General features: G+C 38.0%; 1 long non-coding RNA gene across 3 annotated transcripts in view; it reads left to right on the top strand.

The window, feature by feature from the left end:
• The first annotated feature begins 4,456 nt into the window (after positions 1-4,456).
• LOC141495973 (uncharacterized) overlaps positions 4,457-27,719 on the top strand; it is a 41,518-nt gene continuing 18,255 nt past the window's right edge. For all 3 annotated transcript variants that reach the window (XR_012470916.1, XR_012470918.1, XR_012470917.1), the window contains exon 1: positions 4,457-5,270. This is a non-coding gene — a long non-coding RNA (uncharacterized LOC141495973). The remainder of the gene's footprint in view (positions 5,271-27,719) is intronic.

Consider the following 27,719-nt stretch of genomic DNA (forward strand, 5'->3'; position numbering starts at 1 on the left):
GAGTATGCCTTGTGCAGTCCCTGGGCTAATAAACTCCACCTTAAATTTTGCAGTATGATCTTTGATTCCCTTATTGGGTAACAAATAAACTGAATGTATTTGGAGAAACCTGGTCACTGACAGACTCCAGAGATCCTAAAGGACATCAGATGTCTCCAGAAGAAAGAAATTTCTGTTACTGTTAATTTTCTCCCTTTTGCATTTATTTATATGGGTTTTTTAATCAAAGGGGGACTACCTTCCTTTTACTTTTAATCTCTGTAACTTTTCCCTTTAATTCTGTAAATACATCATCCATCCTTATGCCCCCTTTTTAGTCTGGTCTCATGTTTGTTGCTTGCCCATTTTCCTAGTGACCATAGGTTTCTAAGAAATCCTATCTCTCCTTCTAATATTTCCCTCACTTTTTAAATTCAACTCTTTAGTTGGTCTTTGGCTGACATAATAACATCATCTGTGATCAAAATGAGGGTAAGGTGAAAGAATAACTTCTCATAACTATATTGTGGTAATGGAGAGGCTTCATATTAGTCACCTTGCTCCCTAGATAAAAGTTAAGATCTCACCCTTTGCTAATTAGACATCTATGAGGACAATGAGCAGGATATAAGGAGACCATCCTCCTAGGAAGAGACAGCCAGAGTTCAGATAATAACTCAGATAATTTTTGTAGATGGTTATGCCACTAAGGAGGTTAATTGTTTTTTCTATTCTTTGTTATTGTACAAGTCCAATTTCCTTCCCATTTCTTGGTGACCATCTTGGATGGTCTCAAAGACTTATTGGTTTATTGGCAAATCCCAGAGGGAAAAAACTTCTTGGCTATTCTATATTTTTTTTGTTAAGCTATTTTAACCTTATAATCTTTAGGTTCTTACAATTTAGAGTTCACAGTACATAATAGGCACTAGATAATTCCCCTCCAAATGTACCTGTATTCCTTGCCAAAATTAATCTGCCCACCTACATTCACATGAATTCTCTGGGTTCTCTGACCATCTCTGTGACCTTACTCCTACAACCTCTTTTATGAATCTTCAGTGCATTCCTATCTATCTGCTGGTTCATTCTATATTAGTTAAACCATTATCATTCTTTTAGACTTCCAATTGCCTTCTACTCTTCCCCAGCATCGTGTTACATTTTCACTCTTAGGGACTCATTTCCCTTATATCTTTTATCACTTTAAGACTGTCCATGGAGTTGTTATACCAAAGATGCTCCAGTGGTTTTACATTTTCTTCTCCAGGGATTATCTTTTGTCATAACTTTATACTATGAGCTATGTATCTTCGATCACCCTGCAGGCATCGCTTGAATGAACTACCTATGCCCCTTGACCGCCACAATGTTGTGATTCAAGAGGGATCCAATATCATGCAGGGGACAATTGCAAAAATGATTACTAGATGATTTTCTGTCCATGTTCAGCTCCTTAGTCTTTTTTTTTAATTTATTTTTATTAAAGATATTATTTGAGTTTTACAATTTTCCCCCCCAATCTTCCTTCCCTTTCCCCACCCCCCCACAGAAAGCACTCTGTCAGTCTTTACTTTGTTTCCATGTTATACCTTGATCCAAATTGGGTGTGATGAGAGAGAAATCATATCCTTAAAGAAGAGACAAGAAGTCTAAGAGGTAACAAGATCAGACAATAAGATATCTGTTTTTTTTCCTAAATTAAAGGGAATAGTCCTTGCACTTTGTTCAAACTCCACAGATCCTTATCTGGATACAGATGGCACTCTCCTTTGCAGACAGCCCAGAATTGTTCCCGATTGTTGCCCTGATGGAATGAGCAAGTCCTTCAAGGTTGAACATCACTCCCATGTTGCTGTTAGGGTGTACAGTGTTTTTCTGGTTCTGCTCATCTCACTCAGCATCAGTTCATGCAAATCCCTCCAGGCTTCCCTGAAATCCCATCCCTCCTGGTTTTTAATAGAATAATAGTGTTCCATGACATACATATACCACAGTTTGCTAAGCCATTCCCCAATTGAAGGACATTTACTTGATTTCCAATTCTTTGCCACCACAAACAGGGCTGCTATAAATATTTTTGTACAAGTAATGTTTTTACCCTTTTTCATCATCTCTTCAGGGTATAGACCCAGTAGTGGTATTGCTGGGTCAAAGGGTATGCACATTTTTGTTTCCCTTTGGGCATAGTTCCAAATAGCTCTCCAGAAGGGTTGGATGAGTTCACAGCTCCACCAACAGTGTAGTAGTGACCCAGATTTCCCACAATCCTTCCAATAATGATCATTATCCTTTCTGGTCATATTGACCAATCTGAGAGGTGTAAGGTGGTACCATAGAGAAGCTTTAATTTGCATTTCTCTAATAATTAATGATTTAGAGCATTTTTTTCATATGGCTATGGATTGCTTTGATCTCCTCATCTGTAAATTGCCTTTGCATATCCCTTGACCATTTGTCAATTGGGGAATGGCTTTTTGTTTTAAAAATATGACTCAGTTCTCTGTATATTTTAGAAATGAGTCCTTTGTCATAATCATTAGTTGTAAAGATTGTTTCCCAATTTACTACATTTCTTTTGATCTTGGTTATATTGGTTTTATCTGTGCAAAAGCTTTTTAATTTAATGTAATCAAAATCATCTAATTGGTTTTTGGTGATGTTCTCCAACTCTTCCTTAGTCATAAACTGCTCCCCTTTCCATAGAACTGACAGGTAGACTAGTCCTTTATCTTTTAATTTGCTTATAGTATTGTTTTTTTATGTCTATGTCCTGTAACCATTTGGATCTTATCTTGGTAAAGGGTGTTAGGTGTTGGTCTAATCTAAGTTTCTTCCATACTAACTTCCAATTATCCCAGCAATTTTTATCAAAGAGGGAGTTTTTATCCCAATGGCTAGACTCTTTGGATTTATCAAACAGCAGATTACTATAATCATCTCCTGCTTTTATACCTAGTCTATTCCACTGGTCCACCACTCTATTTCTTAGCCAATACCAAACAGTTTTGATGACTGATGCTTTATAATATAATTTTAGATCAGGTAGGGCTAAGCCCCCCCTTCTTTTGCACTTTTTTTTCATTAAGCTCCTGGCAATTCTTGACTTTTTATTTCTCCAATTTTTTCTAACTCATTAAAGTAATATTTTGGAATTTTGATTGGTAGGGCACTAAACAGATAGTTTAGTTTTGGTAGAATTGTCATTTTTATTATATTAGCTCTACCTATCCATGAGCAGTTGATATTTGCCCAGTCATTTAAATCTGATTTAATTTGTGTGAGAAGTGTTTTATAATTGTTTTCAAAAAGATTCTGAGTCTGTCTTGGCAAATAGACTCCCAAATATTTTATATTGGCTGAGGTTACTTTGAATGGGATTTCTCTTTCTAGCTCTTCCTGCTGTTTCTTGCTAGAGCTCCTTGGTCTTAACCTGCTCTCTCTGACTTTTCCTGATCTGGCCCCTCCATGGCCATTTTCCTCCCCTCTCAATAGATTTTGCAGTTAGTATTACCCAGGGCAACTTATGATGCAACTGATGCAAAGAATTATGAATGTAGAAAATGCATGATCAGAAACAAATTCTGTAATCCTTAATGCTATTAAATATTGTTAAAGGGTGAAAGGTTCTTTGATCTTGAGATGCAAATTGACTCCTATTGTTTCATTGTTTAGTGTAAAATTTTTATCCTGTCTCCTTATTCCCAACCCCCAGCTTCCAAACTTTCATCTGGTTTCAGTCATGCACTTCGGCACAGGAAGGACCAAGACATCACTTCCCATTAAGTGCCACTCCTTCTCCAACCACTATAGAAGTGTATTTAAGAGGAACTGTCACCCCTTCTTCCTTCTTCTTGATTCTGCCTTCCACACTGTAGGATGGCTTTCTCTCTCTCTCTCTCTCTCTCTCTCTCTCTCTCTCTCTCTCTCTCTCTTAGGCCACGTGCACCATGGGTCTCTTCCATACCATGTGGCCAGGACTGTTCTCTCTGTTTCTGTCTCTGCCTCTCTCTGTCTCTCTGTCTCTCTCTATCTCTCTCTCTTTCTGTCTCTTTCCCTCTCTCTCACTCTCACTCTCACCCTCACTCAAACTTCACCTACTCTGTCCTCAAAGTGCTTACTGCAATTTGTAATAAATCCTGAACAGCTTTAAAATCCCAGGGAGCATGTGAATTCCTTTATTTTTCAGGAACCCTCAATTTCTATTTTTAATTGGTGACCCCACATCCCATCAACAACACTCCCTTCTTAAGGTAGTCCTCTGTAGAGACTGAAGTCTTATTTTGGGTTTTCCAATTGACAGACTAATTATATCACAGTGACACTGGAAGCCCAGAAAGAGAAGAAGAAGAAGAGGGAATAGGAAGCTTAGAAAGGAGATGATGGAGGGATAAACCCTCTGACCCTTGAGAAGGGAAATTACTTTAAAATATGTTGCTGAATGCATGAATGTTTGCATGATTTTATAAATTGACATAATCAATGTTCCATGCCTGTGTGAGGGGTGGAGTTGAGAATAGAGTAATCCTGTTCAGGTTTCCAGCTTTAGATGGATGAGAGGCAGCTCCTGATTCTGTACAGAGAACATTCCCTGGAGAGAGAGAATGAATCTAGGAAGGAGTTAACATACAGAGGAGGCATCACCTTTATTATATCTTTAACCCACGAATCTGTAAGCAACTAAAGGTCTTCTTGAGCTCTTGGCTCCATTAGTTATTCTTTGCCTTGGAATATTGAGCTAGGAAGAAAGGACAGAAGAAGGCACCTTGAATTTCTGGTTGTTGTGTTGTTTTTCGCTCAGAGCTGAACCAGAAGAAATATGGATGAGAAAGTGTCTTAGGTCCAGGGTGTTGAAGGGTGATCCAGTCTGAGAAGGGTTGGTTCTTTCATTGACAATACAAGGCTGGGAGTGGTGGAGGGGCAAGAGACCTCAGGGCAGAGATGTCAGACTAAGACCTATTCCTGGGCCTGAGTCCTTTAATCTTGTCAGCCTCAGAGACCCTGCACCTGGAGGAGAGGAAGCAGAAGTGGCAGCCCAGCCTTCCTGACCAGGACCAGCCCAGGCTTGGGGAGGTTTCTGATAGGGTTTGTATCACTGTGATAGGGTAAAAAGATGCTTGAGCACAGTAATAAACTGCCCCATCTTCAGCCTCCACACTGCTGATTGTGAAGGTGAAATCGGTCTTGGCTCCACTGCCACTGAACCGGGCAGGGACTCCTGAGAACAGGTTGGAAACCTTGTAAATGAGAAGCTGAGGAGACTGTCCAGGCTTCTGTTGGAACCAGTGTAGGTAAGTGTTTCCACTACTCTGTGTGACGCTCTCACTGGCTTTGCAGTTGATGGTGACTCTCTCTCCTGGGGTCACAGACACTGAGGCTGGAGACTGGGTCAGCACAACTTCCCCCCGGGAAGCTAAAAAAAAAAAGAATTAGTAATCAAGAAACATGGAATGAGCCTTACTGAGTCTCCTTCATTTTGACACTTGGCCTATAGAAAACCTGGCTCTGCAGATCCCTCTGAAATCCCAGAAAACCCCATTCCCACTTAGCCTGTCTTGGCTCATTTTCTAAGATTCTTTGAATTCTCTCATCTTATAAACAATTAAAGGACTGAATATTGTGTTGGCTCATGTTCTCACCTGGGACCAAAAGCATCAGGAGCCCACAGAGAAGCTGGGACAGGGACCCCATGTTGCAGTGTCTCCTCCCTGTGGCTGCTCTGCCCCCAGACCTAGTTTATCTCCCTGGGCCTGCAGGCCCTGCCCTTGGGGATCTGTTTATGCAAAGCAGCTGCTATTGTGGGATCTCTAGAAGCAGAAGGGGCTGTCTCTAGCTCAGTGGAAGACCCTGAGAACTGGATGCACTGAAGATGTCTCTGCTTCTGGGACTCTTGTGTGATGTGTGCTCCTGCTATTCCCACCTGAACTGAGTTTAGTTTTGCTTTTATTTTGGGTCATTTTAATGGTTTCCTGGGCTGTTAGCTGGTGCAGGAGATAGAATGCTAGGCCTGGGGCTGGAAAGACTCACCTTCCTTTGATTAAATCCAGCCTTGGATACTAAGTTGTGTGAACCCGGACAAGTCAAGTCCCTCTATTTATCCAATTTTCTTCATCTTTAAAATGAGCTAGAGAACAAAATGGCAAACCACTCCATCTTTATCAAAACAAACCCCCCAAATAGTGTGTGGAAGTTTCCCAAATTTCTGATCAAAAACAGGGTTCTCAATCCCTAAGGTTTATCCTTAATTATCTTCCAGTTTATAATTCTGCCCTTCTCAAAGGCTGTGTCTCTGAAACTATAAATCTAAATGCAGATTCTTTGAGGTTGAAGTTGAATGCCTTTAATCTTTTATTTCTGATCAAATAATGGTTTCCCACGCATTAATTGGGGTTTGTAAGTTGGAATGCTAACCTCTGTCCTCCTCAAGGACAGTGTCTCTCCAGTAACAAATCTGAAGACAGACTCTGCCTGTAGGAAACAGTCTGATCCCTGTCTAATTGGATCTGCAAGTCTGGTTTTCACAGTTGTGTCAACAATTCGACAAACAACATCCTAGGAACTCAGGAAATTTGCTGATTATGTCTATAAGAGACTTAAATAAATTCCTATACTTATCACATTTTGATAAGGAATAACTCTCAATGTATTCTAAGTCTACAATATATCTTATAATATCATAAAATGTAATTCAGAATAGGAAGAGAGTAATCTTGCTACTAATTGTATCTTTATCAGTTCCAACAAAAGATGAACCTGATGGATAGATGGATTAGAAAATCAGAAAGTAATCAATGACACCTTTATGTGCTAATATGTATTCTGATGGGTTGATCATCAAAATTTTATGACTCTATTTTGGTTTCCTTTTCTTTTTTTAAAAATATTTTTAGTTATTTGTTTTCCCAACAACATGAAATGGTAGTTTTCATCAATCATATTTTTACTAGCTTTTGAGTTTTACATTTTTCTCTTTCCCTCTTTTCCTCTCCTCTTTGCCTGTGATAGAAAGAAATCTAATATAGGCTCTACATGTAATTATGCTAAACATAGATCTATATTAACCATGTTGTGAAAGAAGATTCAAATCCAAATGGAAGGGAAAAACCACATTAGAGGTAAAATAACAAAATAATACATATGACAACATTTAAAAAAGGAAGATAGTAAACTTTGGTCTGCATTTAAACTCCAAAGTTCCCTCTCTGGATGTGGATGACATTTTCCATCACAAGTCTTTTAGAATTGTCTTTGATTATTGTGCTGTTGAAATGAATCAGTCCATCATCACTGATCATCATCTAGTGTTGTTGTTAATGTCTATAATGTTTTTCTGGTTCTACTCATTTCACCCAGCATCAGTTCATGTAAGTCTGTCAGGTTTTTCAGAAATCTACTTGCCCATGATTTCTTATAGAACAATATTATTTCATCGTATTCATATACCACAGTTTGTTCAGCCATTCTCCATGTTGATGAACATTACCTCAATTTCCAATTCTTTGCCACTTTGAATATTTTTATACATATGGGTTTTTAACCTTTTTTATGATCTCTTTTGGGTATAGAGCTAGTAATGGTTATTTCTGAATGAAAGGGTATGCATAGTTTTATTGTCCTTTGGACATACTTCCCACTTTTTTTCCAAAACTGTTGGATCAGTTCACATCTCAACCAATAATGCATTAGTGTCCCAGTTTTTCTACATCCCTTGCAATAGTGATCGTTTTCTTTATTAGCCATATTTATCAGTCTGATAGGTGTGAGGTGTTACCTCAGAGTTGTTTAATTTGCATTTCCCTAAACAATAATCATTTAGAATAATTTTTTTCTGACTTTTTTACTTTAATTTCTTCATTTGATCATTTATCAATTGAGGAATGACATGCTTTCTTGTAAATTGACTCAGTTCTCTCTATATTTTAGAAATGAGTCTTTTATCAGGAACAGTTTTTTTTGCTTCTCAATTTAATGCATTCCTTTGAATCATGGTTGCAGAGATTTTGTTTGTCTTTGTGTGATGTCTATAAATACTTTTCTCATCCTTAAACTCTTGGTTGATATCTTTAATGATATCTTCCATCTATAGGTATTTTGGTTTGATCCAAGAGAATAAAAATTCATGTTAAGGTAACTTTTGTTATTTCATTTTTATTGATAAATAATTAGAGACCTAACAGTGTAAATTAATGTGGTTCCCCTCTAAATGCATCTACAAGTTGGCTTTCCCAACAATTAGAGAAAGATCATTCTGAGAAAACTGGAAACTGGTCTGATCATTTCTATTAGGAGAACCACAAAATTTCCCAAAAGGAGAAATACCAATGTTTTATATAACTATAACATATCTGATAAAAACATAAGATATCAAATCAGAAAGGAGACATAGAATGATTGCTTTTAATTGGATCTTTGTCAGAAAAGATGTTAGGAACTGAAGGCAGGGAATGCTGGCAGTTTCTGAAATCCTGCAGCTTCTTCCAGTTCATGAACTATTTATTCCAGTAATTAATGATCTTTTGGGAAGCTTAGTGTGGAGTCTTTTAAAATGGAAGGCCTGGCCCTCTTATATTCCTTGGAATGGTTTAGGGCATTAACTTTCTTTCACAACTCCATTTCCATGAGGAAATCTGTTTTCCTTAAGCAATGACATTGGTGCTAGAGGGAAAAGTAATTGAAATCCAGAAGAGTCTGGGGAAGGGAAGGCAGGACTAAGAGGACACTACCATGAAGGCATTTCAACTACCAAGGAGAAGGAAAGCTGGAGAGTGGAAGTCTAACCTCAGAAAAGGAACTCAGAGTGATTCAAGGTAATTTTTACCCTTTATTCACTCTGTCATTTTTATTTGTGAATGGAGGAAAATTCTTTGAGGAAATATCTTACATTTAGACAGTTGGAGATGGAATCTAAAAAAGTTGTCCAAAGTATAAAAACTGAGCCCATTTAATGAGTTGAAGTTTTATTAGCAATTTCCTTAAAGACTAGATCTGAATGGGAAGAAAAGAATGAACTGCACCAGGACAGGTTCAGGGATTGCTGAAGGGAAATGTGGTTAGTCAGTAAGTAGTCCATTCGAATTTGTTAAGCTCTTCTCATGAGTCAGGCAGGATACCATGCCCTGGGATACAAAGGAAAGCTAAAATATCTTCATCAAGGAGCTCACATTCTAATACAAAAGACCTTTTAGTAAAAGCATAGGGACTTATAAGATAGATACAGTTTATGTGAAGGCAATTATGAAAGCCTGAAAATGGGTGTTGAGGAAGGGAACTATCACAAAAATCCTCATGCAGAAAGTAAATATTTATTTGTCTTAAAATTGGAAAGGGAACAGAGATGTAGGTGAGAGATGGAGAATATTCCATCCATGGGGGAGATCTAGTAAAGAGGCTCAGAACTGAGAGATGGAATGTTCTTTTTAGGGAATAATACGGTCAGTCTTAGGACCATAAAGTATACAGAACAGAGCCAAGTGTAAGAAAAATGTAAAGTCTGGATTCTGAAAGACTTTCAATTCCAGTATAATCAGTACTGGATGGGGGAAATGTATCATTGATAGAATGGAATGGAAACCTCACTATAATAAAGAGGTCCCTACCTAGAGTTTAAAAAAAGGAGAGAGAGAGAAGTTAAAATAAGGATTTATTCATAATTAAAAGTGTTCAAACCTTCACTTTTCTGGTTGCATCAACCTTGTATTGGAGACAGTTTCTGAGAAAATTTTGAAACTGAGGGAATAGAGAACCCTGGACTCTGAGCTGCCTTGATAGTATCTAGTTGGGAAACATTAATGGATCCCCTGAAATTGTCTTCTTGAGATGCCACATCTTCCAGAAACACTACTGGAAGTAGGCTGGAGACTCAGAAAGGTGTCAAGGATGAATTGACGGCACCACAGCCAGCATAATTTCTTATTTTCCTTCTATGGTCAACACTTAATGTTTCCTTGGGAGGCAAGACAGGTGTCAGCTGGTCTGCACCAGCCTTGTGCAGCTGGGACCCTGGCTGATAAACAGACCCTCCTATCTTCATGGTCTAGCAGTTCTCAAGGGAAAAAATAAACGAGGCTTTAGCCACCCTACTAAATCATAATTTCTCATCCCCTTTGGGAGGGATTTAGACTTTTCCTCCCATTTACTGCTCTTTTTATCCTCCTAGGCCTCTGCCCTTGGGAGGAGATTATTCTTCTTCCTTTTTCCTTTCTTGCAATTTCATGAATAGCCAGCTCCTGCTGAATTGTGAACACCTCTACGAGGAATTCCACATACATAGAAATACTTGTTACCAGAAGGCACATAAGAGAGTGTAGATTAGCTACAAGAGCTTAAACAGAGAGGTAGGTTCCTAATCTAAGCTGATGTTAGGCTTCCAAAGAAGAGGCAAGCCCCAGTTACTGGGAATAGGATTCTTATTTTAATTGAACTTGAGGGCACTAGAAGGAACTAGCTCTGTTCTGTGTCTTCCAGGGCTTGCCATCTAAAGGACAGACACTTTCTGGAAACGCCCTTTTCTATTCAAGGCTGTGGAAGGACCAGATCAGTGTTTGAAGAAAACAAGAGAAATTTTCTCCCTTTTCTATTTATCCCAAGTGATGTCACTGATGTTGCTACTCTATTTGCTAGTGCCACACATAGTCCATCTCTTCTCATTTGGTACAATATTCTTCCATGCTTTTCTACAAGTGCTGTTTTATGATTTACTCACTGAATAGAAAGTATTCCTGGTATGAAAAAAACACAATTTCTTGCTCACCAGGACTGTATTTGGGCAGTCCAAAAGGTTTTCATATTTGATTATTTTATTCCAAGTATTAGGGAAAGTCCATAGAATTTACAGAATTTCAGATTTGGAAGGAATCAGAGAAGGGAACAATTGCATTCTCCAAGAAAATAAGAATCCCCTGCTTAAGATCACCTTCATGTGGTCAACAACCTCAAGCCAGGTAAAGGCAGTTGAGTAGGGTTGTTAAGTAATAGAAGATAATTTGTCACTACAAATTTTTAACAAGGTTCTAAGAGTTGAGTTTTGGTTCAGTACAATTACAGGTGACTCAAATGCAATGAAAAGATGCATCACAGATGTGTGTTACAACATGTTGTCAATACTGACTTCCTAGAGAAAAAGAAATAGACACAGGAGCCCTTGGATAGGTATCCTCCTTTCTTCCCCAAATCCCTATCCCCACATTTCCTCTTTTAGCTCACAGCTCATGGTCAAAATAGGGAAAAGCAATTCATTGGGAGAAGGAACTTGCTATCGCCATCAATTGCCAACCCACCCTCAGATACAAGAGAGGCCTGACCAGTTAGTTGAGCTAGCAAGGGATCCTGAGGGAGGTAAAGGATTCAACCTGTACATAAGTCAAAGCACCCCATCACCTTGACATTCATGTTCCATCAGGCTCCAGGGCAGACAACTAAAGACTTTGAAGACAAAGAAAATAAAAATAGCCTAGCTTCCAACATAGTGCCCTTAGACATCATTCTCAGACAGTCACATTTCAGTGGATTAAGTGGAAAGCACCAGAAAGACCCTGTTGACTAGAATTTTATGTGAGAAGGAAGCACAGGATGGATGGAGAGATATCAAGAATGAATATCTAAGGGCAGCTAGGTAGCACCATCCCTAGAGTCAAGGAAATCTGTGTCCAAATCTGGCTTCACACACTTAATACTTACTGAGTGGTGTTACTTTGAGATAGTCACTTAACACCATTACCTTTCAAAAAAATGCAGAAAAAATGAATATCAAATTAATAAAAATTCCATTGAGGAGGAAGCAAGAAAATTGTAGGAATGTCTAAGAAGATCCTTGTCTATGTCCTGGCTATTCATCGAGATTTACAAAAGTCACAATCAAACTCTCCTTTGCTTTGGGTCGAGCAGTCTGGCCATGCAGGTTTTGTACTAACTGATGCTTGAGGTCAGTGATGCTACAATCAGTTCAGTCAGTCAGTCAGCAAGCATTTATTAAACTTGACATCACAAATGGGACTGTCTAGGGACAGCTAGGTGGCGCAGTGGATAGAGCACTGGTCCTGGAGTCAGGAGCACCTGGGTTCAAATCTGACCTCAGACACTTAATAATTACCTAACTGTGTGGCCTTGGACAAGCCACTTAACCACATTTGCCTTGCAAAAACCTAAAAAAAAAAAAAAGAAATGGGACTGTCACTACTGTCAGGAAGATCTTAGTCCAATGGGAAAGCTGCATCAGAGCAACTGTGGACAAAAATTTATGAGGCCAAATTGGAAAGAAGAGAGAGGGAAGAATCCAGGATGATTCCTAGATTGTGAACCTGAGGGATTGGAAGACTGGTTTTGTTTTTATAGTAATAAAGAAAGTAGGAGAGTTAAGGGGGTATCAAACAACACTGATTTAGACATGATGAGTTTAAAATGCAGACAGGTCACCCAGTTTGAGAGACTGGAGGCCTGCAGAGAAGTTGGGACAGAGAAGGCAGACATATGAGTCATCCTTAGTGAGAGAATAATTCAATCTATGTAGCCTAATGAGATTACCAAGTGAAATCATATAGAGAGAAGAGAGGAAAAGGTCCATAGTGATCCCTCTAGGATTTCATTTTGCCTCTCCAGCTCTCTCTGAATTCAGTTCCTCTGAGGATAAGCTCAACAGTTCTCATCACCACACTTCTACTGCCTCAAGCCTGGACACCACCTCCTACCTTTCTTCTCCTCTGACTGAACTGGAAGCTGAAGCACCAATCCTCCCAATATATTCCTTTATACGGACCAGAATCTGAATTCTGAGCTCATTCTCATGACCCAATGGATCTATTCTTTTTGATCAATTCCACTTTTTATGTGCAGTTTTTCTGGTTTCAGCTCCATGATACAAGATACCTCCTAATTCCTCCTCCTCTCCAAACATCTTTTTGTGTATTGCCCCCCCCCCCATCTTATTGTAAGATTCTTGAGGAAGAGAATCTCTTTTTTCTTATTTGTATCCCTGGGGCTTAGCATAATACCTTGCAAACAGTAGGTCTACATATTTATGGAATTGGGACATGTATGATTAGAGGAGGATCCAGCAAAGGAGACTGAAGAGTGGTCTGATAGCTAGGACAGCCAAAAAATGAGCCCTGTCTTAAAAATGGAGAGAGAAAGAATATCTAAGAGGAGATGGGGATCAATAGTGTCATATTCTGAAGATGAGAGAGAATGAAAATTGAGAAAAGTCCCTTGGATTTGACTCCAAGCGACCATATGTACATTAGATTCAAGTGAGAGGGATCCAGCTGAGATTGACTTCTCCTGCAGAGAATTTTCCATTATTGAGCAGGAAAAAATCAGAGAACAAATTTGGTTTATATTGGGGCAAGGAGATATTAGTTTCCTTTTGCTGGAGGTGCTGGAGGTAGAGGGGTGAGGAGGAGGAATGTGACTATAAATGTTAGAGAGTATATGACTATATTAATTTAATGGAAGGGGAAGAAAAGATGACAGCAGGGAGAATGAAAAGAATTTAGCAACAGTTGGAATGTGAGGCAGATGTTTTGATGATGAGAGGTTTATTAGACTTTACATTAGTTTTACAGGCATGGGCCACAGACCATTTTACCCTTCTCAGGGGCTAATACAGATACTTTCTTCATGGTTCTGGTCTACCATATGAAACTTTTTTGGGTTTGTTTCTGTCCATGTGTGACTGAAGATATGTACTATCTGGGTGATGAGGAAATCTAATTCCCTGTTTAACTGATAGGACCAGGGGTCACTAAGTTAGAACTTGACACACATAAAAAGATTCAGTATGAGGAAGTTAGGGCATCTTCTAGCTGTCTTTGGAGAACCAGAAAGGGGAAAGTTGGCTGCCCTGTCTATTCCCCTCTTGACCATGGCACTGAAGATAGATGGATGCCTCTTTCACTTTGTGTTTATTCTGTTCTATCATAGAATTTTGAGAAATCTAGAGTCTTTAGTTTTGATGCACTTTGAAATATCTACTTATATCAAGTTGAGGGCAGAGGAATTGCCTATCTACTATAGGAGCAGAGAGAAACATACAGGTGACAGGTAGGTGTAGGTACCATAATCCCTCCTGGTAGAGTGGGGTGATGGTTATGGGCTCTGGAAAAGCAAAGATCATAGACAACCAGCATAGAGATACAATGGAAAGGGGTTGTAGAGTGGTAACCAAAGGGAGAGAGGTCATCTGATGTAATGAATGACAACATTGTCGTATATTATCTCTTTATAGGAGCCTCATGTCTACTGTGTTCACTTTTGATCTATGGATCTTTGTAGAAGTGGTGGTTCCAACTTTTGTTTGGTCAGTTTTATAGTAACTATCCTTATTGTACCATCTTAATGAAGGTTTCTAATGAATTGAGGCAATTTTTTGATAGGGAGTTTATAGACATTCCTGTAGAGTCAGGAGTATGGTACCTCAGCATAACTTCTAATAATTAATATTAACCTTCCTGGTGACTCAATCTGTAGCTGTGAATTCTACATAGGGACATGCCCTGAGAAGGGTTAATGTATTGACATATATATATATATATATATATATATATATATATATGTATATATATATATATATATATATGTGTGTGTGTGTGTGTGTGTGTGTGTGTGTTTATATATGTGTATATATATACATATATAAAAATATAAATATAAACCTAATGTTTTCCAGTTGCTAATTTTTCATACATTTAGTTGTTAATTTTTCTTTGTTGTCACTTTTCAAACAACCATTTCAAACTCTTCCTTTATAAACAAACAAACAAAAAAACAAACAAACAAACAAACAAACAAATAAATATGTGTTGGGAGCCAGGGTCTCTAAGCTGTTTGACACAGTCAGGGCAAGAAGACTCAGGGCAGTCACACTGCCTGATGGAACAACATTTCCTTCAATATATATAGGGATTCCATGTATACCCATATTTATAGGTCTATTATTGATTGCAAAACTTACTCATCCTAATAGTGGAATGACTATAAAAGGAAGGATTTCAGAGAAATTCCTGGAATAAAACAGATTGTGAACTCTGTCCAAATTTAACAGGACTGCCTCTCCCTGAGACATACAAAAGGCTTCAGCATTATGAAATCTTTGGAAGACACAGCACTGGGAGTTCCAGGGAGATGTCAGAATATATATAGGGAAACCAGATACAAGATGGGTCAGATAGAATTCCTGGGAAATTAACAGTTTTGCCCCCCTTATCATACACAGGAATATATGATAAAGATGGTGAGAGAATAGTTAGTATAGGTAACCAATATGTGAACTCTAACATCCTTAGTTTATTGGTATAGAATAAAAAGTCATAGAAACCGTAGCGTCTACCAACAAGGGCTGAAAGGAAAATTAGTTATTGAAGAAGTCAATGGACAGGTGGACAAACATCACTACTCTCGCTATAGGTTGTCAAGGGAGCATATCGAAAACATTAGATACGCGGTACAAAAACAAAGAAGCTTCCATTAAACAAATTATATCAAAGATTATTCTAAGGAAAGTTCTGTTTAATCAATAACTTTACTATGCAGCAACAAACTAGGCAACAGGCAGGTTGAGGTCATCACGGTCTGAGCAGGGACAAGAAAATTAATTACGTGATTGATAATCACACTTGTAACCACTATATGATCAAACTTGTAACCATATGAACTATATGATTAATGATGAAAATTGTATACTTTTGTAACCAAGGAAATTATTTTAGTTTGCTTGTTTCATATGATTTTTGAGACTATAAAAATAAATCTAAGCAGCTGACAGTCAGTCAACCTGCTCCTGCCTATACCCACTTGTTGACTCAACTCATTTCGCCGACTCTATCCCTCCTGTCAAGTGCCAAGGACCCCGTGGAGGCTGGACCCCCACATATATGTATATACTTGAACCAGCAATCTAATACACTTTCCATGTCTGACAACATTCCCAATACCCCACTTAAAGTCCAAGGGATCTCTTTTCAAAGGAAAGAATTATATTTCACTTTCACACCATGGCTGGGCAATGTATTTAACTAGATTTCTGATATCTAGTCATGGAGTGTTTTCTCACTGTAGTCATTCTCTCAACTTTCCTTCTACCTGAGATTTACATTATTGTACTTTGCTTTATTCAAATCTTCCATTTTTTCATTTCTTCATATCCATTATGTTTTATTCTGTGATGATTTTCTTTTATTTTTATATACAAAATTTTCTATAGCCGTTCTCTAGGACATTTTTTTTAGGATTTTGCAAGGCAATGGGGTTAAGTGGCTTGCCCAAGGCCACCTAGGCAATTATTAAGTGTCTGAGGCTGGATTTGAACTCAGGTACTTCTGACTCCAGGGCTGGTGCTCTATCCACTGCGCCACCTAGCTGCCCCTAGGGCATTCTTGCTTTCAGGTCTTTGCTCCTCTTGAATATGCTGCTCTAACGCATTATCTTTAAATTTCATTGTAAAAATCTAAGATAGCATTTATACACATACATACACACACATAGACACACAACAAAACACAAGTGTACTCTCTATAAAACATGCATTTCCGTTTCATGTTTGTCTTTTGAAAAAGTTATATATTAAATTCTTCATTTTTAAAAAATGTCTGTTCCTCTATGTTTCTACTGAACTTTCTTTATTTTAAATTTATTTTTATTAAAGATATTATTTGAGTTTTACAATTTTCCCCTCCAATCTTACTCCCCCCCCCCCCGCCCACAGAAAGCAATCTGTCAGTCTTTACTTTGTTTCCATGTTGTACCTTGATCCAAATTGGGTGTGATGAGAGAGAAATCATATCCTTAAAGAAGAGACAAGAAGTCTAAGAGGTAACAAGATCAGACAATAAGATATCTGTTTTTTTCTAAATTAAAGGGAATAGTCCTTGAACTTGTTCAAACTCCACATCTCCTTATCTGGATACAGATGTCACTCTCCTTTTGCAGTCAGCCCAAAATTGTTCCTGATTGTTGCACTGATGGAATGAGCAAGTCCTTCAAGGTTGATCATCACCCCCATGTTGCTGTTAGGGTGTACAGTGTTTTTCTGGTTCTGCTCATCTCTCTCAGTATCAGTTCATGCAAATCCCCTCCTGGCTTCCCTGAATTCCCGTCCCTCCTGGTTTCTAATAGAACAATAGTGTTCCATGACATACATAAGCCATTCCCCAATTGAAGGACAGTTACTTGATTTCCAATTCTTTGCTACCACAAACAGGGCTGCTATAAATATTTTTGTACAAGTGATGTTTTTACCCTTTTTCAGCATCTCTTCAGGATATAGACCCTCTACTGAACTTTCTTCTGTTCTCTTCCATGCATTTAAAAATATTTCAGTGGATCTATTTTTATGTCAATGATTCTATTTCCTCCATTCCAGTGATCCCAATTGAGAGAATGAAATGTCAAAAGAAAAAAATGCCAATATAGTAAAAAAGCATTGTCAAACAAAATGAATCCAGATAGAAGTCACATGCAGAAATGTGTGTCTCTTTATCTTGAGTCTACATACTGGATTTCTTGTTGTCCATAAACTCATGTGCACATTCCACATACCAAATGTGAGTGGAAACATTTTCAGAAAAGTTTTTGTTCAATTTATTTTTGTGTTTTGATCTGAGTGAAATTATTTCCCTCTTTGCTAAGCAGGTCAGGGTTGAGTAAAACACAGTTTCTACTCACCTTTTCTGGTCCTTTTCACACCAGGAGGTAAGCAGAGGAGTCCTCAAAAATATTGCTCAGACTCCAGGGGTTGCTGACTTACAGTCTATTGAAAAGATGACCCTAAGACCCAGGCTTCCTGTGTGCAGGGATCTGACTACAATTCCCAGGTTATCTGTACCTTCTGCTTCATCACCTGCTTTTGACTCAACTATAATTTAGATTGAAGTGAGGCAGAGTTGTGTGAAGAAGCTGACCTCTCATTCTTTCTTCCAGAGTCATCAGAGCCCAGTATCGGTGCTCTTGAGTTCACTTTTTCTGGGACCATGCATCTGATTTTGGGAGGACGTTTTGTCTCAACTATCCTTACAATATCCCTTGTAAGGCCAGTTGATCAAAAACACACTTCCCTTACATTTTGGAGGAAAACACACTGGTGTGGGCTTGGGTCAAAGCTATTAGAGAATATCTGATGCATTAGTGGTAGACTTAGAGCCTTGAAAGTGAGAGGTCACCTTGAGTTTAGACCTGGGAGCAGCAGTTATACTAAGGGAAGCTTATGTTGGCTCATGTGGGCTACAAATGACTGTGCTTTGAGATCAGCAGTCCAGCCACTTTCCTAATGCACCACACTCTGGAATCATTCAACCTGCTTTTTTTCTTACTTGTACAGAAAGAAAATCATTTTTCAAATGTTTGTATGGAATGGAAGCAAACTGTATCCCAAGCTTTCTTGAGTTGGAAATCTTGAAACTCCAGCAAAGGGGAAATTGGAACAGTCTGATATTAGGAGCCCTCCTCCTGAAATAGAGAGGGGGGAAAGATCAATAGAACCTTGTGGCTTGTCTCAGTCCTCTTATTCCCTGCTTTGAAAGATCTCTGATAATGTATGTATTTGATCTTTTATGCAAGGATTCTTGAGAAGGAGAAGAGAAGGTTTCAGAATAAGGGAAAGAGGAAAAAAGAATTCATTTAGGTGAAGCAGAAGTTGGGGAGAAGTAAAAATATAGGAGGGAGAAAATTAGAAGAGAGAGGACCTGGAAAACTACTCTCTTGGACTGTGGCAGATGGGCTAGCAACTGAGAGAATGTTTCAGGTGAGGGATTCTGGAATTTTTGTTGTTGTTGCTGTTGTTGTTGCATTTCAGGTATTTCAGTTGTGTAAGACTCTTCATGCCCTATTTGAATTTTCTTGGTAAAGGGGAACCATAATCCCAGAATAAGGAGGGAAATACTAAATGGCATTTTCCCAACATTATTGAGGATCCTGTCCTGGTGTTGCCTGTCAAGACAGAGTATAAGAAGAGCATCTAATGTGTCAGACCTTCCCTTTCTCAGGCAGGAAACCTTCAAATCTTTGCCTTAAGTGGACCATGATGATCTTAATCTGAACAGTTCCCATAGTCAGGGAACACGGGAAGTCAGAACAAGGAGTAAAGATGTGATCCAGCTTCACTGGGCTGCTAGGAGGACTTGAGATGACAGGGGAGAAGTTCCTCTCTCCTCTTCCTTCTTTCCACTCTCTACCCCTTTGTAGAATGTGAGAGACTGAGATATGTGCCCCCCACATCTGGACTTTGGTGGCTCAGACCCAGATCCTCTGGAGGAAGCAGCTGCTCTCCTCAGTAAAGAGCTCAGCAGCTGAGGGAGGCTTTTGCTCGGGTCTGAACTACTGTGGGAAAGGGTGCTCATAAGTCTCCTGACAGTAGTAATGTCCAACATCTTCAGCCTCTACATTGCTGATTGTGAGAGTAAAATTTGTCCCAGATTCACTGCCACTGAAGTGGGCAGGGATCCTAGACTGCAGGGTGGAAGCAGCATAGATCAGGAGCTTCAGAGATTGTCCTGGAGGCTGCTGGTAACAGTTTAAATAATTGCTAATTCCCTTACTGGCTCTGCAGCTGATGGTAACTCTCCAGGAGTGACAGGGCAGCTGGAGCCTGGGTCATCACAGTGGCTGCACAGGACCCTTGGAGGGGGAGAAAGAAAATGAGAAGAAATTGATTTAAATCAAGAAGCAAGTCCAGTATGGGATCTCTGACTGATCTGAGATGTCCTTCCCTTTGATATGGGAACCAGCCCCTCATCTGCCTCCCCTGCCCTAACAAGGAAACACCCATGGCAGATCTTAACCTGGGCCCAGAGGACCAGGAACTAGAGGGACAGGACTGGGGAGATCATGGTTTCTCAAGATGTTCAGGCTGGAGATCTCTGAGCCCAAGGTGAGCCAGATGAGGACAGGGACACATTTATGTCTCAAGCACTGGTTGCTGGTTGCTGAGGTATCAATTTGCAAAACAGTCCAAGATGGGAGGACCCTCTTCCAAGAATCAGGGCTGGATATTACATGTGGGTCAGACCAGCTTAAGTCTGTGTGGGAAGGTGTGACCTCCTCATATAAGCATAGGTGGGGAAAGTTTGGAGGGATTTTATTCTGTATTGAACTGATGAAATTCTTAGTCTCTATAAGTATTTAAACTTGTTCTAACTCCTCCTATTTCTAGACATCTGGTTGGTACCGTGGATAGGTTGCTGAACCTGGAAGCATGATGCTCTGTACTCAGATCTTATCTCTGATATTTACTAGCAGTGTGAACCTGGGCAAATCACCTAACCTCAATTTCTTCAACTGTAAAATGGGGATAATAACACCTATCTCACAGGATTGTAAGAATTATAATGAGAATTTTTTTTTAAATGGTAAATAGTAGGCACTTATAAATCACCTGACTCCACCTTCCATCTACTTGTCCTTGCCAAAGCGATCGTGGCCACCTTCATTCCCAAGAATCCTCTGAGTTCCTTGGTCATCTCCATGACATTACTTCAACAATCATTTTTGTGTATCTTCCATGCAGCCCTATCCCTTGATTCCTTCTGTACTAACGAAGTAGAAATCTCCAAAGTCACCAATGACCTCAGCCCTTTTTCTGGCCATGTCTTTCTTAACCTCGACCTCTCTGAAGTAAAGGCTGCTGTGCATGATATGGTTACACAGCTCCAACAAGAAGAGCAGGGACTCAGGAATTCACATGACACCTAACCCCAAAAGGAACCTAGTAATTCAAATACTGTCCATCTGTGTCAAATGTCCATCTTTGAATGCATAAAGCTTGAATAACAATGATGCGAACTACTTAAGTTGGACTAGGATGCAAATTTTGCCTTATATGCATTGCTGTACCTTGAAAAAAATGCTACTGTCTTGTTACTTGTGAGAGACTCTCCAATAACTTGTTCAAAATTAGCTTCGTAAGGAATCGTATGTTTGTTTGTTCAATGCAATAACAATGGATATAAGACATAAGCATAAGAGGAATATCAGGAACTGGAGGGAGAAGTCTGGTGGTAGACAGCACTTGGTTGAATATTGAAGAAGTATGAAACAAACACTGTTCTCATGGGATTGCAGTTGACCAAAATAGAAGAAAACAGATGAGTGGTTCTTAAAAGAAGTTGTGAGATCACCATGGGGGCTTGACTCTAGAAGGAAGGGGGTCTTTCATTAATCAAGTAATGTAACCCTCTTACCCTTCCAAAAATAGACAGAGTCAGTACTCTACTGGGCCCAACTAGCTGCCTCCTCTACATTCACTCTTAATGATGGACTTTTAAAAGAATTCCTAAGAATCCCATGCTAAAGTGAAAAGTTTGGCAGGTTGTGTTTCTAGAAGGCCAGCCAAAATGCATTGGGGACGGGGTAGAGAGAGGGTTATGACAGTGTCTACCCATTTAGGGACTTCCCTTCTCATTATGACCAGTAGGTGTTGCCATAGTGCAAAGAGCACTGGACTTGGAAGACTAAATGGCTATTTGCTGCCATCTCCTGGTCAAGGACTTCTCCAATACATGCACCATCTTTAGATGATCCTTTCTCCAACACACTCTTTTCCCTCCTCTTTGCAATAGTTTCTATTGATGTCCTTTGACTTTCTTTCTTAGAGGTCTTCCAATTCCTCTTAAACCTCTTTATTCAAAAAATTCTGGTCCCTGGCATTTGTCTTCATGGAGACTCAAAGTGTTTCATAATATCTAAATCTCATATAAATAATGAAATCCCTTTTATCTGTCACTTATGTTGCAAAGTCTGTGGTGTCTGAGAGAAGTAAAAGGGCAGATCTGGATTCAACTTTTTCTTTGTATATTCCCTCAGTCAAAAACTTAGGCTATACATGTGGCTACTGAGATGTTGGCCATGGTCCTGAACAATGACTCTTCCAAAAAGAGAAAATTGACCTGGCTGAGAGGTTTAATACTAACGGACAAATTACAGAATGATGGAGTAGACAGAGAAAGAGAAGCAACTAAGTATTATTCATAAGGGCTTTTGACATAGTGGACCAGTAAGTCTGAACACACCCAGAGTAATCCACTGTGATCCTGGATGAAATGAGTTGCTCAACACAGGGGAAATGGATTAGTGGTTAGATCTTGCTTATCTGGGTCAAACAGAGTCAAGTTATTGGGGGAAGAGGGAAGAGAACTCAGACCTGGCTGTAGGACAAGATTCAAGACTGGGACTGATTCTGAATGGGGGAAGAATGGAGGAAAACTGGTGGTTAGTTGAAAATTACATTTCTTACCTAGAAAGAAAAGGGAAAGTAGGCTGGTGTTCTTCAGATTGGAAGATTTTGTCAGAACTCCTGTGTTCCCATAATACCCTAACATGTTGTCTATTCTGCTTCTGAGGCCTTGGATTATCTGTTTCTTCCAAATCTAATTAGCATGCCAGTTTACAACTGGTTTCCTCCCCATTTTTTTGAGAACTCACACAGGGCAAGCACTCACAAGGGGGTTAGAAGAAGTGATACCTAGACACCCTTCCTTAAGAACTTTAGTATTGATTGTACAATATGGGAGACACTGGCACAGGACCATGTATTAGGGCATGAAAACCTCATAATCAAATGCCGAAAGGTAGAAATATTGAATGCATACTTTTCAGACCACAATGCAATAAAAATCACATGCAATAAAGGACCATAGAGAGATAGACCTAAAACTAATTGGAAACTAATTTTAAAGAATGAGTGAATCAAACAACAAATCAAAGAAAGTATTAATGATTTTATCCAAGACAATGACAATGAGACAACATATCAAAACTTATGGAATACAGTCAAAGCTGTTATAAGGGGATATATTATATTGCTAAGTGCTTACATGAATGAAACAGAGAAAGAGGAGATCAATGAATGGAACTGAACATGCACCTAAAAAGAGAAAGAATAAATTAAATATCCTCAATTAAATACCAAATTAGAAATTCTGACAATTAAAGGTGAAATTAATAAAATTGAAAGAAAAATTATTGAACTAATAAATAAAACTAAGAATAGGTTTGTAGAAAAATAGATAAACTTTTTGGTTAATTTGATTAAAAGTAGAAGAAAACCAAATTACTAGTAGCAAAAAATGAAAAAAAGTAAATTCACCACCAGTGAGGAAGAAATTAAATTAATAATTTGGAACTAGTTTACCAAAGTGTATGCCAATAATTTTCAACATCTAAGTGAAATGGATGAACATTTACAAAAATGTAAATTGCCCAGGTTAAAAGAAGAGAAAATCAAATACTGAAATAACCCTATCTCAGAAAAAGAAATTCAACAAGTCATCAATGAACTCTCTAAGAAAAAAATCTCCTGGGACAGATGGATTCACAAGTACATTCCACCAAACATTAAAGGAATAGTTTGTTCTAATTCTATATAGCCTATTTGACAAAATAGAGACAGAAGTACCTCTGTCAAATTCCTTCTGTGACACCAATATGGTGCTGATACCTAAAGAAGAAAGAGTCAAAACAGAGAAAGAAAGTTATAGACCAATTTCTCTAAGGAATATGGATTCAAAAATTTTAAATAAAATGGTAGCAAAGTGATTGCAACAAGTTATCACTAGAATAGTACACTATGATCAAACAGGATTTATACCAGGAATGCAGGATTAGTTCAGTATTAGAAAAACCATCAGCATAATTGACTATATCAATAAGAAACATACCGGAAATCATATGATTATCTCAGCAGATGTTGAAAAAGCTTCTGACAAAATAGAGCACCCATTCCTACAAAAAACACTAGAGAACAAAGGAGTGAATGGATTGTTCCTTAAAATGATAAGCAGCATCTACCTGAAATCATCAACAAGTATTATATGGATTGGGTTATAAGCTAGAAGCATTCCCAATGAGATCCAGGTTGAAACAAGAATGCCCTTTATCATCAGTATTATTCAATATTGTATTAGAAATGTTAGCTTTAACAGTAAGAAAAGAAAATTTGAAGGAATTAGAATTGGTAATGAAGAAACAATGAACAACTTTAGGAAAGTCGCAGGATATAAAATAAACCCATATAAATTCTCAGCATATCTATGTATTACCAACAAGATAGAGCAGCCAGAGACAGAAATTTAAAAATTTTTTAAATTCAAATAAACTCAGATAACATAAAATTAAAATAATCTCAGACAACATAAAATATTTGGGAGCCTATCTACCAAGGCAAACTCAAAACTTTATGAAAACAGCTATAAAACACTTTCACACAAATGAAATCAGCTCCAAATAACTGGGCAAAAATCAATTGCTCATGGGTGGGCTGAATTAATATTATAAAAATGGTAATTCTACCTAAATTAAATTAAAATAGTGACTAAATTCATATGACAGAATGAAAGTTCAAGAAAATTGAGAGAATTAATGAAAAAATGCAAAGGAAGATGGTTTAGTCATACCAGATCTAAAATTATATAATAAGGATTTGGTCATCAAAATTATCTAGTACTGGTTTAGGAATGGAGTGGGTCAGTGGAATAGATCAGGTTCAAAAGAGACAACTGAAAAATGACTATAATAATTTGCTGTTTGATAAACCCAAACATTCCAGCTTCTGGAATTAGAACTCACTCTTTGAAAAAAACTGTTGGGAAAATGGAAGATATGATGACAGAAACTAGGGATAGACCAACATCTCACACCCTATACCAAGATACAGTTGAAATAAGTGTAGAATTTAGACAATAAAGATAATATTTAAGCCAATTAGGAGAACAAGGAAGAGTCTACCTGTTACATTTTTGGAAAAGGGAATAGTTTATGATCTAATAAGAAATAGAGAACATTATAAAAAACAAACTGGATAATTTTGATTGTATCAAATTAAAAAATTGTTGTGCAGAACCAAAATCACTGCAACCAATTTTAAAAGGAATGTAGCAAATTGAGAAATAATTTTTACAACCAGTGTTTCTGAAAAAGGACCCAAATGTTTAAAAAAAATCCTTCCCCAATTAACAAATGGTCAAAGGATATGCAAAGGCAATTCTCAGACAAAGAAATCAAAGCTATCAGTAGTCATACGAAAAATTGCACTAAATCATTACTGATTAGAGAAACGCAAATTAAAGCATCTTGGAGATAGCACTTCACATCTCTCAGATTTGCCAATATGACTAGAAATGATAATGATCAATGTTGGAAGAGATATGGGAAATCTGGGACACTAAGGCATTGTGGGTGGAGTTGTGAACTTATCTAACCTTTCTGGAGAGCAATTTGGAATTATGGCCAAAGAACAATAAAAATGTGCATTTCCTTTGATCCAGCAATACCACTACTAGATCTATACTCTGAAGAGATCATGAAAAAGGGTAAAAGTACCACATGTACAAAAATATTCATAGCATCTCTGTTTGTAGTGACAAAGAATTGTAAAGCAAGGGGGTTGTCTATCAATTGAGGAATTGCTGAACCAACTGTGGCATATGTATGTGATGGAACACTTTTGTTCTATAAGAAATCAGGAGCAATGGGATTTCAGAAAAACTTGGTAAGTCTTCCATGAATTGATAATGAGTGAGATGAGCAGAACCAGAAAAACATTGTTTCTCCCCTGTCTTGCCAACATCCCATTATGCCAGGAACTATTCTCAGGATTGATAAAATGAAGTTATATTTTATTTTATTTCATTTTCATGTAATTAATTTGCTATCTTAACCATGTCTTTCAGTTTTAAGGGTCTGTATTATGAAACAATCTCATTATTTCCTATTACTCTAGTAATATAAGAAAGTTCTGAGAAATTTTCAGGAATTAAATTACAATAATTTGATTATTTCTTATGGAGAAAAATCTTGTGACACTGGTCAGTCAGTTTCAGGACTCATCACAAGTTCCAAACAAATTAATGATGAGTACTGAAGTCACGAGGAGGCCATTCTGCTGAGCTCAGAGAGAGGATAAGGCTGGAATCTGATTTCTCTTGATAGTTTACAGGAAATAATTGTTGGATGTGTTCATTTATTTAATAACATCACTACCATGTTATTACAGTGGAATGTAAATTTTTAAACATCAGAATTCCACAAGCGCAACAAAATATTACTTGAATGTGCCAATATTTGTATAAGAAGAATGCCCATCCTGCCCATAAAGTAATAAAACATCAGCTCAAAAGAACAGTAATATAAGTCTCAGTTGGACATGACTCTTATAGAGAAAACATGGTAGGAAGGGGTATAGAGTACAAATAACAGGATAAAGATCCCTTTACCCCTGCCCACTATAGACAGACTTACAATTGCCTTTCTTGCTCACTGGGAAGCTGGTCCCCTCCTTTGTTCCTGTTCTCACCTTCCTTAGCCCCATATTGTGCAGTCTCCTCAGCTGAAGCCCAGGAGGAACCTTCCCATATAAGGGAAGGATCTGAAGGACTTCTTACAAGGGACTGGCCTGACACTTCTGGAGATTTTTCAATAGGTCTGTACTGACTTGTATGTATTAGGACAAGATCATGCTTACAAGGAAGAGGAAAAGCAATGGGACAAGTCAGACAGAGAAATTTCAAAACAAGTAAGTCAAGTCTCAAGAACTTATCATGGACTCCAGGACATTTATATATGCTATTTTAGGGTTTAGCATGTAGACTAATTTTCTTTTTTTTAATTATGAAAATATTTTATTTCTTTCTCCAACTACATACAATGATAGTTTTTACCAATTTGAGGATAATAAACTTTGTTGTTTGTTGAAACTCCACAGTTTCTTGTCTGGACATGGTTAATATTTTCCATCACAAGTCATTTAAAACTGTCTTTGATCAATGTACTGTTGAAATGAACAATCATCACCCCATGTTCCTATTGTCTTCCAAGACAATTTCAGGTGATTTCTCTGGGGTTTCTTCTGTTTTCTTTCTCTTTGCTTCACTAAACACTATTGGAGCCTATCAAGAGAAAATTGTTTTTGCCCATGTTTTAAAATGTTTCTAAAGTGTGACATTATTCATTAAACAGGTCCACATTTTGACTGGCTAGGGCTTTGTCTGGGTAATATTTTTCACATTTTTTTTAGAATTTTATTCTAGGTATTATCTTTTTTTTAATTTTAAGGTAACAGGGTTAAGTGACTTGCCCGAGGTCACACAGCTAGGCAATTATTATGTGTCTGAGGCTGGATTTGAACTCAGGTCTTCCTGACTCCAAGACTGGTGCTTTATGTATGGTGCCACCTAGCTGCCCCTTCCACAATGTTTTGAATTGCAACCTATTTACTGAATATTTCTTTTATCAGTGCAGAAGATTCTTCCTTCCTACTCTGCTTCTTCATCAGCAGGTGCTCTGGCAATGTCTTCTCTTCTTGAAGGATGTAGGTTCTCATAGACATTTTCTTTCAGAACAAACCAGTCTTGTCACAGTTTACAAGAAAATCAAGGCCCTCAGCCTCTATCTACATACTCTAGTGACATAGCTTTCAGCAGTTTTGTTGTTGGTATTGGCTGCCTTTCCATGCCTCACCACACCATGAATGCCAGTTCTCATTTTAAACTTATCCAATCATCCATGTCTGACTTATTGCTCTCATCACTTGTTCCATGCTTTTTTTGGTAACGAATCAACATGCAGTCATCTAGCTTTCTCACAAATTATTGCCTCAGAAATGCTTTCACCTGCTATTTTCATTTATCCAGATGTAAAACTATTTTTCAACTTTTTTCAGTGTCTGTGAACTTTGTTTACTCTTAGCCTTTACACATATAGCAATACTTGCTGCTTTAATTGCTTCCTTATTTCTCACAGAATGATCAGAACTTTGAACAGAATGT

Source organism: Macrotis lagotis, chromosome 1, assembly GCF_037893015.1.
Source record: "Macrotis lagotis isolate mMagLag1 chromosome 1, bilby.v1.9.chrom.fasta, whole genome shotgun sequence".
In the NCBI taxonomy this organism is placed as follows: domain Eukaryota; kingdom Metazoa; phylum Chordata; class Mammalia; order Peramelemorphia; family Peramelidae; genus Macrotis; species Macrotis lagotis.